This window comes from Loxodonta africana, chromosome X (genome assembly GCF_030014295.1).
Source record: "Loxodonta africana isolate mLoxAfr1 chromosome X, mLoxAfr1.hap2, whole genome shotgun sequence".
Taxonomy (NCBI): domain Eukaryota; kingdom Metazoa; phylum Chordata; class Mammalia; order Proboscidea; family Elephantidae; genus Loxodonta; species Loxodonta africana.
In genome coordinates, this window is record NC_087369.1 from 177,078,123 (window position 1) to 177,095,253 (window position 17,131).

The window sequence follows — 17,131 nt, forward strand, 5'->3', positions numbered from 1 at the left end:
AAGAAATTTAGATAGGAATAATAGCACTTAATAAATTGAAGATTTGGAGGGGGAAGGGAGGGGTCAATAAATAGCATACCACTTCCCTGCCTGAGTTTTGAACCATTTGACAAATAAGACAAAAGTGCCAGCAGATGTAGATCCAAAACACAACCTTTGTACTGGTAAAGGCTCAGTTGGAGGATGGCTGTGATGCGAGCTCAGTGAGTTTGCTAATTTCTGCCTCCCACCACCCCCGCTCAGCCTAGACTTGTCTAGACAGCCTGGATTCCTGGTCACTCAGTCAGCTCATGTGAGGGAAGCCTGGGGTCTGCAAAGTAGGTTCACATCCCCAATATTGCTGCTTCCCACTGGGCTGGGCGGAAAGACAAGGCAAAAGAGACCAAATCCCACCCCCCTCCCCACAATGAACTCTACTCTGTCAGGAAATGTGCACCCATGGATGCCATCCACCAACCATGAATTGACCCCACCCCGATGGGATCTCTCCTCCCTAGAGGAAACCAGAGGAGAGAAAAGTTACCCTCACACACACCCAACATTTCAGATTTTTGGCCCTCTTAACCCACTGGACTTAACCATTAAGTCTAAGGTGTACCCAAGGCCGAAAGTTTATTCCTTATTTTATTTTTTCATCTCGGACTATGTCAAGTCATGTTGCCCAACATATCTTATCAGAGATTCTGCGACAACATCAAATGACAACCATGAGAGACTGCGATAATCAAAGTCTGGCATACAAGACGTCTCCAACATGAACCCTCTCCCACTGTGATTTTCCTGGGGGAGGCAACAAAGCCTGTAGTCTCCTTGCAAGTTAAAGTTCAGACATTAAAGGAACGCCCCAAATAGAAGTCTTTTGATCTTGTGAGCTAAAGTTCAAAGAAGCTAAAGTCCCAAAACTCTCTCTCCAACTTGCCCTCTGCTCCAACTCAGCCAGAGATTCTTGACGGCTGGTGGAGGCAAATTCTGCCATCTGAGCCGCCACACACAGGAATGGGTGTTGTTCATTCAAGGTCTTGGCAATTATGTTACGCCAGTGCCAATTCACCCATGACTTTTGCTTTTAAAGAATCCAGTGAGTTGATAAGATGCACAAGAACACCCAACCCCTTACCCAGCTACCATTTACTGAACAGTTTGATCAAAGATTCTATGGAAGAATCCTTTTGAAAAGGGGGAAAAAATAGGACAGAATTTCAAATTCTCAGAGACTCCAGACTTTCTGGAGCCATGGCAGCTGGATGAACCACTGAAACTATTGCCCCGAGATAATCTTTAAACCTTGAACCAAAATTATCCCCTGAAGTCTTCTTAAAACCAAATAGTTTAGCTTAACTAGTAAAGCGTGTCAAACTGACAATAGCAACACGGAAGATTAGGTAGGAAACTCAGGGGACAGTGAATTTATGTTAATGGTGGAGGAACAACTCAGAAAAGGAGGGTGAGAACGCTTGCGCGACTCGAAGAATGTAAACAACGTCATTGAATTGTACATGTAGAAACTATGGAGTCGGTGTGTGTTTTGCTGTATGTATTCTCAACAACAACAACAAAATAAATAAAATGAAAAAAGGAATACGCAACCCTTAGCCCTGTATCCACCGTATTGAGAAGGGAAGCCAACGTCCAGTCCCAGGCAGAACTATGTTCCCTGAAGTCAGCCACAATCTTCTCGGAATCCGTGGTATCTAACTGGAGGGAGATGCAGACATCTGGTGAATTTTGAGAGATGTGTACCTAAGCTATCACTGCTTTAGGAATTTGCAATGGTGTCAGTCCAGTTACTTAAGTCTCATTGGGGGTGCCTTTGTTTCAAAGTGTCAACTTTCTATTTAAAACCTCTTAACACCCATTCCTGCCTTTGGGCCCCACGTCTAGCTAACCCTGGGACCAAACCGAGAGCGTGCACGATTCACCAGTCTCCACGAGCAGGCACGCGCAGCCCTGGGCTACAGTGGCATGTCTGCTGCCTTTGCTAAATAAAGAATTGCTGAGCCTTTGACCTCTACCTCCAGGCCTGGTCTCTCCCTCCGGCTCCGTGGCTTCTCCCAAGAACTTTGTTACAGGCACTAGAACTTTGTTACCTTTCCGTTTATTTCCTAGGTCAGTCTCTTTCACTTTACAACGCGTGTCGGGCAAGATCACGTCGCAGAGGTTTTCCCAAAGCCTGTTCCATGGGTGCCTGGAAGAGTAAGGTTTCCGCGGCCTTTATCTCCACTAAAACGCAGAGGAGTTTTGATTTTATAAAATGTGGCCAAGAGGAGAGGACGGCTAGAGAAGAGGAGAGGAAGGTGAAGGGGCTGGAAAAGCGCCATGCATTCACCCTGGACTCTCCAGAACCCCACTTGGAGAGGGGCCAGAGGCAGAAGCTACTGGAACAACTCAAAGGGGATTTTTACGTGATACTTCTAAGCTCGAACAGTTACTTGGCGGTCTTGTTTCAGGGTGTGGCAAGAAGTTGGGGATGTCTAGAACCAGCACTGTGCTGGCACTCCAAGGACTAGAAGCTTCCAAGTCACGGAAATGGCTTTGGCCTGGGTGCTGGCATTCCTAAAAAGGGCAGTGGTGGAAGTGAGCCAAGAGGAAGAGCCAGGGTCAGCAGCACAGTGGCTGCAGCTGGAAGACTGCTTTACGAAGGCAAGGGAAGCATCTTCAGGGGGCCCTAGATGCAACTGGGGCACACAGGGCCAGGAGGGAGAGGCTGAGGACCTGCTTTACATAGACGCAGACCGTGGGGCAGGCCAGACGCTTGGGCCACACACAGATCAGGAGTCGTCAGCCCAAAGGAGAAGTGCGGGGTGTGGATAGGATTGCCTGGGAGACGTGACTATTAGATGGGAGGTTAGGTTAGCTGAGTAGTATTCTCAAGGTTTCACTTCTCTAAGCCTGATCTTGCAGATAAGCAGTGGAGGGCCTGAGAATCCAGGCTGTGCACCCTCCTCGTCATTACAGAGAATCCCAGAACCTCAGCAGTGGGCAGGGCCTTAAAAGGCCGCCAGTCTCCGTCTCCACCGCCCACTTTACGTACCTCTCTTACAAAGCCTGGTCACTTGATAGCACCTAGCCAAACCTACACATTTTTCTGCCTCTAGGATCAACCTGAGCGAGGCCCGCTACCACTCTGGTGATTACACAATGAGGACCTGCAGTTTCAGGCCATCTGACTTAAATAACATTGTCAGGACCTGTATTGTTATCCAAGTTTTAGGAATAAAGCATAAATCATTGGGGTTTAGTTTGGGTTCAGCTGTTCACCAACTCTGTGACCTTGTTAAGATACTCCCCTTGGTGAAGGTGTGGCCTCCTTCCTTGGGACCTTTGGAGGCCTGCCTTTGCCACTATTTAATGCAAGTCACAGAGCGTGGCAGCTCCTCTAAGGACACTCCCTTCCAGACAGCCATCAGGCGATACTTCCGAGGGCTGCTCCCTGTGGTCCAGAGAGGCTGGAGAGCCACCATCTGGGCTCTGGGAAACTGTGCTGCCAAGTGCAGGCCGCTCGGCCCACCACCGCTCCCCTGAAGATGGGGTGCTCATACCTCTCACGCTTCTCACTAACAGCAGACCAGGTAACAGAAGAAGAGCCAAAGGGGACTTTGTCCCCTTTATCCATTGACCTGGCCCTTCCGGGTAGCCCCAGATCTCCTCTTTAGGTGTGTTCAAGGAACTTGAGAAAAGAGCAGGTGAGGACACGCGGACAGCAGTTGCAGCTAGGCGGCTGCTCTACGTTCCACACAAGGATGTTGTTTTGTGCCACGGAGTGTAACAAGGAAAGACTAGAAACCACTTCAAAGCCTAAGGGATTAAAAAAAAAAATTTTTTTTTTAAAGGGTGGGTTAAATTATAATTTTTATATATTTTGTTTATTATTATGTATTTGTTTTTATTTCATAATTAAATTAGGATGCATCCCTACTGTGGAATGCAGCAGTTAAAAAGAATGAAGTAAACCCATAGGTGCTGGCTGAAAAGCTCTCCGAGACATATGATTAAGTGAAAACAACCAGGGCAGTAAGTTTATATATTATGATCCCGTTTACACATTTTTTAGTGCGTGAGTGTGTGTGTACATGCGTGGGAGTGTGGTGAGTGTGTATGCGTATGCTTCTGTGGGTGTGCGTATGTATGTGAGTTTATGTGGTAATAAATGTGTGCATGCGTATATGTGTGTGCGTGTGTGCATACACGTGCGTGAACGTGTATGTATATGTGTAAGTATGAATGTGTATGTATATGTGCGTGGGAGTATGGCCTGTGTTTTTATGTGCGTACACGTGTGTATTTATGCACGTGAGTTGTAAGTATGCGCGTGTGTATTGTGTGGGTTGCATGTTTATGCGCATGCATGTATATGTGTGTAAGTATGTGTGCATGTGCGTATGTGTGTGAGTGTGCGTGTATATATACGTGCATGCATAAGTATGTGTGTATATGTGTTTGAATGTGCATGAGAGTGTGCGTATATATGTGTATGAGTGCATAAATGTGTGTGTGTGTTTGTGTGTATGTTTGTGTGCGTGTGGGTGCATGTGTGTTTATATGCACAGGACAAAGCAGGGAAGGAAATGAACCACACTGCTAAGAATGGTTATCTCTGGGAGAGTGGGGTAAGACTGAAGGAGCAGAAACAGGGCTTGCACTTCTCGCTTTTTAAGTGTTCGGATCGTATGTGACTTTAATATATGTATTTTTCAGTATTTTCAAGGCTTAGGGCCCAAATAAAACAAAGCCATCCCCACATTTCCGTCATAGCAAAAAAAAAAAAAAAAAAAGGGAAGTGATTTGGTGTGGTTAAAGCCAAGGCTACAAGTCCAGAGAAGTCAACCTTGAAACCAGAGAGCACATTCTCACTCACAGAGTTACCAAGGGACTGATGGGCTCCTGGGAAGGCTGAGAGCCGGGAAGGTGGGATGATGGGCTGGGTGGTGGGAGGGGGTCGAGCCCAAGCTGCAGGGGGTCCTTGTCAGGAGGGAGGCTGGTCCACCCTGCCATCCTGGCCGCCTGTGACCACAGGGGTGGGGGGCATGGAAGATGGAGGCTCCGCCTGGGTTGTGTGCTCTGTCAGGGCAGAAGACTTCAGGCAGAGGGCTCACTGTGATTTCTGGAGCAGGGCTGGTGGTGGGGGCAAGACCAGGGGTGGGTCATCCAGGGATGAAGTGAGGAGTGGGCACGTTGCCCTCTCGGGACCTGCCCAGCTCAAGATTCCAGGTATCCGTTAGGTAAACGAAAACCAAAATAAAACTCAGTGCACACGCTAGGGATTGCGAAAACCAGAATTACAGCCACCTTCTGGGCCAAGCAAAGCTATTACTAAAATTGGTTTTCAGGTTTTAGTAAACCCACTTTCAGCCTCAATGGCCCCGGTAGAAACGGTATGTCCAAAAAGAATGACCTCTCATCTCTTAGGTGGCAACTACACTTCCCCAGTGCCCTTAAATCCGGTTGGTTCTTAATTTGTTAAATCTCTAGAACCCTTAGAAACTGTCTCCTCCTCTCCATTGTGGTGATGGAGGAGGTGCAGGGAGAAATCGGAGGCTAAACCTAAGGCTTCCTACTTATAACGTGGGTCCCGTCACCAAGGCCTTCCTCTCCTCTCCTTCCCGTCCCAGTCCTGCCAAGGGAAAGAGGAAGCAAACATCTCCCCCGAAGTCTGGGAAGCTGCCTGGTGTTAGTCCCTCACCCCCACACTCTGGACGCTGACCAGCTAAAGCCATTGTCCCTCCAGGCACTGAACTCCCCGTGGTCCAGAGAGTTCTCATTCCCACATCGACTTTCTCCTACCCTGTGGCCTGCCCTGCCCCTGTGCCCTCTGCTCCCCTCACTCTACACCCTCTTTGAACAGTCACGCCTTCAACTCTCACCAATCTGTCAAAGATTCCCTCGTCTCACTCAATCATTTATTCAAGCGTATTTGCTAGGCACTTACTCTATGCCAAACCCTGTACGAATTGGGGAGGGTGCAAAAATGAGCGACAGGCATCGATTCAACAAGTATGTATTGATACCCTTAATATGTGTCTCCTAATATGTTCTAGAGGCTGAATAAGACGTCGTTGTCGTCATCATGGCTGTTGAGGTAGACAGATAAATAATTAAAGAATTACAGGGCTCAGCGGTCAATAATATGACTAAGGAAGTCCAGAGCGCTGTGGCAATATCAGGTAGGGAGTATCCAGCCTAGGGAGTCAGGAGAGGCATCTGGAAGGAGACGACACAGAAACTGGGGTCTCCCCGTGGTTAAGGAGCACCGAAACAGGGGAGGGAGCAACTACTGCTGATTAGGCTTCCTTCCTCTCTAGGGCATCCTGTTCACAGCCCTCGGGCTGCAGGAATCCTGGGGAATTCGGGGCAGCAGTAAGGGAAAGACAATATAGTCACCCGCAAGGTGAAAAGTGTCTTTAAGATCACCTCACCAAACCCTACATCCTAAAGGAATTCCTTGTAGCGCCAGTGACCGTGCAGGCCCAGCCGCAGCTTAGATCTCTTTAGTAAAAATCATGCCTCAAGCTCAGCCCCCATCCCACCCCAAGGCACTCTTCAAAATGTAGAACAGCTCTGACAGGAATATTTTCTTCAGAGTTTATGAAAAACAACTCCGAATTTAGACTTTACTCATCCTGGGTGGTATTTTTTCAGTAACTCAACGGGTGAGCCAAAGTGACATCACAGTGAGCAGCTCTTCATTCTCAGGGACCGGAGGGCAGCATCCAAAACACTCATAGAATGAAAGTGAGAGCTAAGCCCAGGAAAGGGAGCTGGAGGTCCTGGGAAGCCAGCTACAATCCCACCGATGGCAAGTGCTCCAGAGTCTCCCACGACCTGAAGAATTGCTAGAAGGCTGTCCTTCCCAGCCAAGGAGTTCTACAAAGGAGGATACAGGATGGACCCACTGCTGAAGAACCACACCTTAAGCTCTGAGTTTATTATCTTGGGCTTTGAGAACCTGCCAGAACTGCAGATTCTCTTCTTTGGAATCTTTCTAATCGTGCATCTTGTCACCCTAGCAGGGCACACGACTATTGTGCTCGTCACCCTCATTGACTGCTGCCTCCAGACTCCCATGTATTTTTTCCTTCGCAACCTGTCCACCATTGAAATTTGCTACGTATTGGTTATTGTCCCCAACATGCTGGCTAATTTCCTGTCCAGGAACCAACGAATGCCCTTCCTGGGCTGTGCCCTGCAAATGCTCCTCTTCATTGCCCTGGGTGGGGCAGAGTGCTTTCTCCTAGCCGTGATGGCCTATGACCGATTTGTGGCCATCTGCAACCCCCTGCGCTACACACTCATCATCACCAGGGCCCTCTGTCTGCAGATGCTGGTGCTGGCGTGTGTCAGTGGCTTTGCACTCTCACTCACCCTTAATCACCCTTACCACGTTGATATTCCTCCTGCCCTTTTGCCAGTCCCACGAGATCAATCATTTCTTCTGCGACATCCCTGCTGTCCTGTTCCTGGCCTGCTCCGTCACGCAAGCCAATGAGATTGCAGTCTTCCTCGTTTGCATGCTCATCCTGTTGATTCCCTTCCTGCTGATCCTGCTCTCCTATGGATTTATTATTGCCACCATCCTCAGGATCCACTCGGCTGAGGGCAGAAGCAGAGCCTTCTCCACCTGCGCTGGGCACTTACTGGTCTCTCTTCTGCACTACGGCTGTGCAATAACCATCTACATTCGCCCTAAGTCATGCTACACCCCAGAACAGGACAAAATCGTGTCCTTAATCTACACCAATATAACCCCCATGCTCTACCCTATGATCTATAGTCTGAGGAACAAGGAAGTCAAGGGTGCCCTCGGGAGACTCCTGGAGAGCCACAACCGGACGAAGCGGCAGCCCAAGGCAAGTTGAAGGGGAAGGTGGGGCCCGCCACGACTAACCTGGCCTTCTTTGAAGAAGCCAGTGGGACATCTCACCCACCACCCTCCCTCCGCCTAGTTGCCCTGTTCCTTCCTGTGAGGGCTGCACCATGGTTCTGAGTGCACCTGGAACTCGCTGCCTCCTTTTCTGTGGTCAGAGAGCTGGAATGAATGCTAAGGGTTTCAGAGACAGAGCAGTTCTGGGGCATTTGTGGATGTTTCTCTGTCCCCTCATGGACAGTGCTGTTCACTAACTGAATCAGTGTCAGAGTCACGGACACTGACGGGAAGCAGGTCACGAGATGACCCAAACAAAGCATTATGTCAGCCAAGTCGCTGGCCGAGGAACCAGCAGGGATGGAAATACAGGGAGCTCCCCAAGTCCAAACTAGATAAAGTGAACGGGTAGCAGGCAGAGCCATCCCAGAAAGTGAATTCCCTCATCACCGGAAAATGCCCCAGAGTCCGGCTGAGACACAACAGTGCAAACTGAAGCAGCAGCAGCACTGGGGCCTCATCCAGCTCACCATCCTCACTAAAGTGCTTCAGGACCTGCCCCCCTTCCAGCTTCTGGCCCAGCTGACTCCTCCTCGTCCTCTGAATCTCAGCTAAAGGGCCACTTGGTCCCAGAAGCCTGTGCAGACAAGCCCTTTCCCACCGCTCTTCTGTGTCCCTAACTGGCCTAGAGGCTCCTTGAAGGCAAGAACTGCGATTTATCTCTGTCACCCCAGCACCTGGCACAGAATAGATGCCCAATAAATGTTAATTGACCTGAACCATGAACCACCATAAGCTTTGGCTCAGGAATATCTTCAGACCTCACTTGTTAATGGAATGAAAGCTTTCAATATCCTTCCAGGTTGAGGCCTCTCTGATCTGAGGACTCAGTTCAGGTGTAATGATCACAAGAAGGCATTCTCTGACCACGCTCCTACCGCACCGGCTGGGCTAAGTGCCATGGATCCCTGTGTTTCCCTCCGTCATAGCACTTAGCAGTAAGTATTTCTTGAATGAATGAATGAATGAGTACCTTGTGTGTACCAAGCACTGCTCTTGGCACTGGGGATACAGAAAAGTGTAAGACATGGTCCCTGCCCTACAGGAGCCCACAAATGAGCCTGGGTGATAAAGCACAAAAACAATTCATTTTAATACAATGTGTTACACCTATTCACGCATACGAAGGGATGACCCATCCCCACCACCCAACTTATTTCTATGAACTTGAGTGTTAAAAGGGTCAAAAAGGAGGAGGCCTCGGTCCTTGATGGACTTTTCATTGGACGACTAAACCAACCCCATGACCGTCTCCCTCTGGACTTGTGTTCAGTCAGCAATATATTTTTGTATTATTTAAGCCAAAAAAAAAAAAAAATTCACGAGGCATGAAGAAAAAAACACTAAGCAGTTATTCTCACCCTTGTCTGCTCTTCTCACCTCGTGGCCCTTACCGGCTCCCTCATCATGCCTAGGTGAAGGCCCCGCCTTCTGCCTCAAAGAGGCCACCGGAGGGGCACTCCTTGATGGGAGTGTTGGAGTGCAGGAAGCTCAGATGGAGATTCCAGGTCGATCACTTGGGCAGAAGGCAGGGAAGGTGAGGTGGTAGTTAAATCAGATGAATGAATTCCACATGGCTACAGAGACAGAAAAAACGGGAGCGAGAACAAGAGAGACAGCGATAAAAATAATAGCTGCTTGGTGTCCAACAACACCCCCTCCAGCTCCATATAGCCCTACAGGGAGCACCCTTTATTTGAGCAAACTCAGGTGAGTGCCTCTTCTTTCATTGCTTTAAGTGTTAGCGCCCAACCATTGACAACTCTTGGAGCTGGGTGAAGGGTAGATGAGGTTTTCATACTGTTCTCTCTACTTTTGTGTAGATGTGCCATTTCCGTAATAAAACAACTGAAAATAAAAGACCTCTCCATCTTTGTCATATATTCAAGCTTGACTCTTCCCTGAAGACAAGGCTCAAATGCCACTGATTCCATGAAACTTTTGTGATTGGATCATTGCTTAGAAGGGCACTACTGAGGTAGCAAAGGTACTGGAGCCATTTTAAACCAGGTCCCTGCCCTAAGGAATGCCCACCCAGTCATCGGCCTGCTGCATGGCCTCCAGCCCATTGTTCACGGGCTTGCTGGCATCCCAGGTGTCCCACTCAGGACACAGGCCTGCAGGGAGGAGAGAGCTGTGAGCCCGAGGGCCTCAGGACCTCACAGAACTGTCCCCCTGCCCTGACCACAGTGGGCACTGCGTCAGTCCCTGCCCCGTCTTACCCCAGGGCACAGCTATCAACCGGGGCACCCAGGGGGCGGCTGCTCTGCCACTCCCGACTGAATTTGGTGATGGGCAGCTGTGGCAGCTTGTTCTGGATCCAGCCCAGGAGCCTCTGCTTGGGTGTCTGCTTCTTGGCCTCCTCATCCTCCTCCTCATCCCACATGGGCACGGAGATGGAGTAGTGCAGGATCAGGGTCCAGGTGAGCCCCAGGATCAGCTTGAGGTTCCCGTCCACGATGGCTTTACTGTCTGTGAGGGACAGGAGTGACAGCCCCGGGGAAGTGGGCCAGGGGCTGGTAGCTCATGGAGCTTTCAGGGACCAGGGAGGAGGGAGAGCCCCCCAGCCAGGGCGATGGGGCGTGGACTGGGCTCTGTCTGCCCGGAGCCTGCAGATGTGCAGGGGGGGTTAAGAAGCGAATGGGGAGACACCCCTAGAGGCATGATGACAATACCGTGCAATCACAGGGCCATGGGGGCCAGAGAAAGGACAGGCTGGGCCCATAGACAGGGCCAAGGAGGGCCTCCACAGGGTCCAGAGAGGACAGGTCCGGAGGGTGACCGGATGAATGCCATGCAGCTGCCCACCCAGGGCCGTCACCCATCCCCAGGGGCCTGTGGGGCTGGGTGGGAGCAGAGCCCAGAAGCCGGGCACTTGACCGCATGCTGATGGGAGGGGTGGGAACGGTGCCTGGGAAGGGGAAGGCTGGGTGGCTGCTTGGGAAATACCATTGTTGCCCTGGGGTGGGGCTGGGGCTCGGGGCAGGGGAAGCGGAGGTGTTGGGCAGAGGAAGGCTGGGTGGCTGCTTGGGAAATACCATTGTTGCCCTGGGGTGGGGCTGGGGCTCGGGGCAGGGGAAGCGGAGGTGTTGGGCAGAGACCCCTTTTGTGCAGAGGTGTGGGGGTCCCCAGCCACCGCAGAGCTGAGCTGACAGGAGGCGCTAAGGGCTGGGGCACGGGAGGGGCCTCGAGTGTGGAGGAACCAGCTGGTGGGTGACTGGCTGAGGTGACTGAAAAGCATGAGGATTCCAGAGGCCCCCCTTGCTCCAGCTGCAGGAGAGGAGGGCCCCGTGAGCTCAGGGCCCAGGATGGGGGGGAGTCTGTGCTTGGGTGGTCAGCAGAGGCCACGGGTGGGGCTCCCCGCATCCCGCTGCCTCAGCAGAGCTCAGCTCAGCTCAGCTGTGCCGGCCTCCCCACCCCACTCCCACCTAACGGGTTGCTGGGCTGTAGGCGGCAGCCCCGCTCAGCACAGGGGAAGTGGTTAAGGAGCTGCCTCCTCCACCCTGGGCAGGCGCCCTGTACCCCTGTCACCACGGCAACCACTCGGCCTTACCCGGGAACCCATGTCTCAGCCTCCTGTCTGTTGCGGGGCGGGGTGCAGCATACAGTCGGGGCAGAGAGGTGCTGTCCCGGGGTTGGGCTGTGACCTGACAGGCTTTCTAGGAGTTCACCTTTGGAATCCCCTCTGGAATCTAAAGGCCCATAATCAGAAAATATGGGTCTAGGGAGTCAGCTGGGGGGAGTGAGGTGAGGTGAGAAGGGGTTGGGCCCCATCAGAAGGGCCATGGATGGGCCACACAGGCAGTGCTTTGAGGACCAGCTGGGCAGCTCAGAGAATCTGCCTGTCATGGATTGAGTTGTGTCCCCCAAAAACATCTGTCAACTTGGCTAGGTCATGATTTCCTTGTATGATTGTATGATTGTCTACCATTTTATCATCTGATGTGATTTCCCTATGTGTTGCAAATCCCATCACTATGATGTAATACGATGGCTTGGTGGCAGTTATATTGATGAGGTCTACAAGATTAGACAGTGTCTTAAGCCAATCTCTTTTGAGATATAAAAGAGAGAAGCCAGCAGAGAGACAGGGGACCGCACACCACCAAGAAAGCAGTGCCGGGAGCAGAGCGTGTCCTTTGAACCTGAGCTTCCTGCACTGAGATGCTCCCAGACCAAGGCAAGACTGATGATGAGGACCTTCCACCAGAGCCCAGAGAGAGAGGAAGCCTTCCCCTGGAGCTGGTGCCCTGAATTCAGACTTCTAGCCTACTGGACTGTGAGAGAATAAACTTCTCTTTGTTAAAGCCATCCACTTGTGGTATTTCTGTCATAGCAACACTAGATGACTAAGACACTGCCCTAGGGCTTGTCCTTTCCCTGCCCTGGCTGCTGCCTTTAAACTGCCACAAGGGCTGGCGGTGGGGTGGGAGGGTAGTCCAGGCCAAGGGTGTCCTAGCAAGGCTCAGAGAAGACCAAGGGCACAAAGCCAGGCTAGGCCCCTGTCCTGGTGGGTAGGGTTGGGCCCACCGTGTGGTCCATATTAGGCCAGCCTCTGCTGTCCTCTTCCCCCGTGCCAAGGAAGGAGTGCCCAGCGCCAGATTAAGGCATGTGAGGGCCCTAAACACTGATAATCTGTGGTGCCTCGTCCTCTGATTACTCACGAATTTGAATGAGATATGTGAGTTATAGATATGCACATGTATATATATACATAAATATATGTATGTCTGTGTGTGTGCATGTGTCTCAGCTGGACACTCTGGTGGTGTAGTCGTTCAGTGCTACTGCTGCTAACCAAAAGGTCAGCAGTTCGAATCTGCCAGGGGCTCCTTGGAAACTCTATGGGCAGTTCTACTCTATCCTATAGGGTCGCTATGAGTTGAAGTTGACTCGATGGCAACGGGTTTGGTTTTTTTTATGGGTGTCTTAGCTAGCCATGATGTAACTTCTTTTTAAACAAAAAAAAAAAAAAACTTTTTTTTGTTTTTTTTTTTATGATATTAGTGATTGAACACAAAAGTGGTTTATGCCTTTTTAGCAGAATGAGATGAACTGGATCACAAAATTTTCAGTGGATGCAGGGTACTAAAATGTTTACTATATACCACATTTTCTAAAAAAAGAATATTCCACCATATGACCCTAAAAAAATAGAAAATCCCAGAGACTCCCCAAGAAAGTTACTGGAACTAACAGAAGGATACAGCAAAGTGGCAGGGTACAAGATCAAGACACAAAAATCAACTGGGTTCCTCTACACTAACAAGGAGGGCTACAAAAAGGAAATCAAGAAATTGATACCATGTACAATAGCCCCCAAAAGGATAAAACACCTAGCAATAAACCTAACCAGGGACATAAAAGACTTATACAAGGAACATTATAAAACGCTGCTGCAATTAATAAAAATAGATCTATACAAATGGGGGAAAAAAAGAAAGCATTCCATGCTCATGGATTGACAGACGTAAACATCATGAAAATGTCAATACTAGTGTCATGGATTGAACTGTGCCCCCCTCCCCCAAAATACACGTCAATTTGGTTAGGCCGTGATGCCCAGTATTGTGTGGTTGTCATTTTGTGATTGATATAACTTCCCTATGTGTTGTAAATCCTAATCTCTGCCTGTGGTTAATGAGGCAAAATTAGATTATGTTAAAGAGGATTAGGGTGGGATGTAACATCCCTGATCCAATGTAAAGGGAGTTTCACAGGGGTGTGGCCTGCACCACCTTTTATCTTACAAGAGATGAAAGGAAAGGGAAGCAAGTAGACAGTTAGGGACCTCATACCACCAAGAAAACAGCACCGGGAGCAGAGCACATCCTTTAGAACCAGGTTCCCTGCGCCCGAGAAGCTCCTCAACCAGGGGAAGATTGATGACAAGGACCTTCCTCCAGGGTCGACAGAGGCAGAAAGCCTTACCCTGGAGCTGATGCCCTGAATTTGGACTCCTACTCTACTAGACTGTGATGGAATAAACTTTTGTTTATTTATATACCACTTGTGGTATTTCTGTTACAGCAGCACTAGATGACTAAGACCCACTAAAAAACCCACTGCCGTCGAGTCGATTCCAACTCATAGAGACCCTGTAGGACAGAGTAGAACTGCCTGATAGAGTTTCCAAGAAGTGCCGGGCGGATTCAAACTGTCGACATCTTGGTTAGCAGCCGTAGCACTTAACCACTACGCCACCAGGGTTTCCAGATGACTAAGACAACTGCCAAAAGCAATCTATACGTATAACGCAATCCCAATCCAAACCCCAACAATGTTCCTTAATGAAATGGAAAAACTAATCTCCAACTTTATACGGAAAGGAAGGAGGTCCCAATAGCTAAAGCAATATTGAAGAAGGGCAAAGTAGGAAGCTCCTCACTTCCCAATCTCAAAACTTAGCATGCAGCCACTGTAATCAAAACAGCCTGGTACTGGTTCAATGACAGGCGTATAGACCAATGGAACAGAATTGAGAACACAGAAGTAAATCCATCCATCTAAGGGCCAAAGTCCATTCGACCGGGAAGAAACAGTCTCTTTAACAAATGATGCTGGCAAAACTGGATGACCCTACACATAAAAATAATCAGGATCCATACTTCACACCATGCACAAAATCTAACACAAAATGGATCGAAGACCTAAATGTTAAAGTCAAAACTACAAAATTCCTGGATGATAACATAGGGTCAAAACCAGGGGATCTAATTTTTAGTATAAATGGTCTATCAAACACAACTGGAAATGCACAAATGACAGAAGATAAATTAGACAACTGGGACCTCCTAAAAATTGAGAACTTATGATGATGATCAAAAGACGGCACTGGGTTTACCAAGACGCAGGGCCAACGTAGCGCTATAGATGGAAACACCACACCGTCCCTCCACAGCAAAGACCTGAAAAACTAAATAAAACAGAGACAAACGTCAATCCCGGAACCCTGAGTGTCAAATGAACAGGGAAAGAACTCAACCAAGCACCGAATGGAATAAGAAACTAACAAAGAACAAAGAGTGAGGGGAGACACGAGTGGAGGTTCCCTATCAGCCAATGCAGCATGGATTCGCCATCTTGGACTCCTGTCAGAGATCGGCGGACAGGGCGTAGGGGAAAACAGCTTCATGGAACTCCCAGCAGGAGACAGAGCACCCAATGGACCTGCCCTGCTCCACCATAGCTGAGCAACTGGCCCTGCCCATTAGACAAGGAAGTGAAATGTATCCTGCCCACAGATGAGCAAACAACAAAGAATGCACAGCCCACCTGCTCAGACATAACCAAACCAAGCAAAAAAGCAGGACGAAACAAACAAACCTTCAATCGTTAAATGAAGAAAATAACTACTGAATGTCCCAAAGACAACAGACAATATCAAAAGCATATTAGGAAAAAAACAGGACAGGATGGTTCTGGTAGGCATCAAAATGAAACACCAGACAACTTTCCAGTAGAAGCAAATGCACTGGAACTATGCGATAGGGAATTCATATCTCTAATACTCAGAGTCATCCAAGGGTTGAAGCAAAAAGCAGACAAAAATGAGGAAAAAATAGACAAATTCATGAAAAAGGCAGACAAATTCATGGAAAATACAGACAAAACAGTGCAAAAAATTCAGGAAAACAATACAGGAACAAAATGTCAAAATAAATTCACAACTAGAAATCATACGAAAACAACAATTAAGAAATCCAAAAGATAAACAACAAGATTTCAGAAATGGACAGTGTCATAGAAGGTCTGAGGAGCAGGTTTGAAACAGTGGAAGACAAGATCAGCAAAATTGAAGACAAATGCTGGAATACTACTTTGTTTGAGGAAAAATCAGAAAAAAGAACAAAGAAAAATGAAGAAACCCTGAGAACGATGTAGGATACAATCTAAAGCAAAATTTTGTGAGTGATCAGACTTCCAGAACAGGGGGAGAAAACCGAAAACACAGAGAGGATAATTGAAGAATTGCTGGCAGAAAACTTCCCTAATATCATGAAAGCTCAATGAACGCGATATTGGATAGACCCCAAAAGAAAATCACCAAGGCATATCATGATCACACTCGCTAAAACCAAAGACAAAGAATCCTGACAGCAGCTTGAGAAAAATGAAAAGTCATGCAGGCAAGGAGGCAATGGGATGACACATATAAGACTTTGAAAGAAAAAAATTGCCAGCCAAGAATAATGTATCTTGCAAAACTCTAGTTCAAATATCATGACGAAATTAGGAAATTTCCAGGAAAACAGAAATTAAGGGAATATATAAAAAACCAAATGAAACTTGCAAGAAATATTAAAGGGAGTCCTTCAGTCTGAGGACTAACAACATCAAACAACAGCCTGAATCTAGGACGCAAGATTGCACTAGCCAGATACCGACCTAGGAAATGAACTCTCAAGGACTATTCAAAACCAAAAGATTTACAAGAGGGGACCAAAGAGGTTAATCTGTAAATGATAACAATGTCGGAACAATAAAAGAGGGAATAAATGGCGTAGGTACAGAACTTTCTAATGGAGAGGAAGGCAAGACAATACCAAGTAAGTAATAATAGACTGGTTCAAACCCAGGAAGATAACGGTAAATTTCAAGGTAACCACAAAGAAAGCTAACAAACCTACTCAACAAAATAAAGAAGAAAAACATAAAGTCCCAGTAAAAAGAAAATCTACAAAAACAAAACAAATGAAAAAAAAAATCCACAAACGAAAGGAATTGAGCACAGGAGGGTAAGAACAAAGAAAATATCAGCACCATTAAAAAAAGAAAAAAACCCACAAAATGACAGCAGTAAACTCGCACCTATCAATAACTACGCTGAAGGTAAATGGCCTACATGCACTCATAAAGAGACAGAGAGTGTGACAGAATGGATTAAAAAAAAAAAAAAAACAGGATCCATTAATATGCTCTCTACAAGAGACACACCTTAGAAACAAAGATGTAAATTTATTAAAAATCAAAGGATGGGAAAAAATATATATATGAAGCAAACAGCTACCAAAAAAGAACAGGAGTGGCAATTCTAATCTCAGATAAAATAGACTTTAAAACAAAATCCATCATAATAAACAAAGAAGGGCACTATATAATGATTAAAGGGATGATCCATCATAAAGACATAACCATAATAAATATCTACACACCCAATGACAGGGCTAAAAAATACGTAAAACAAACCTTAACAGCACTGAAAAGAGAAAT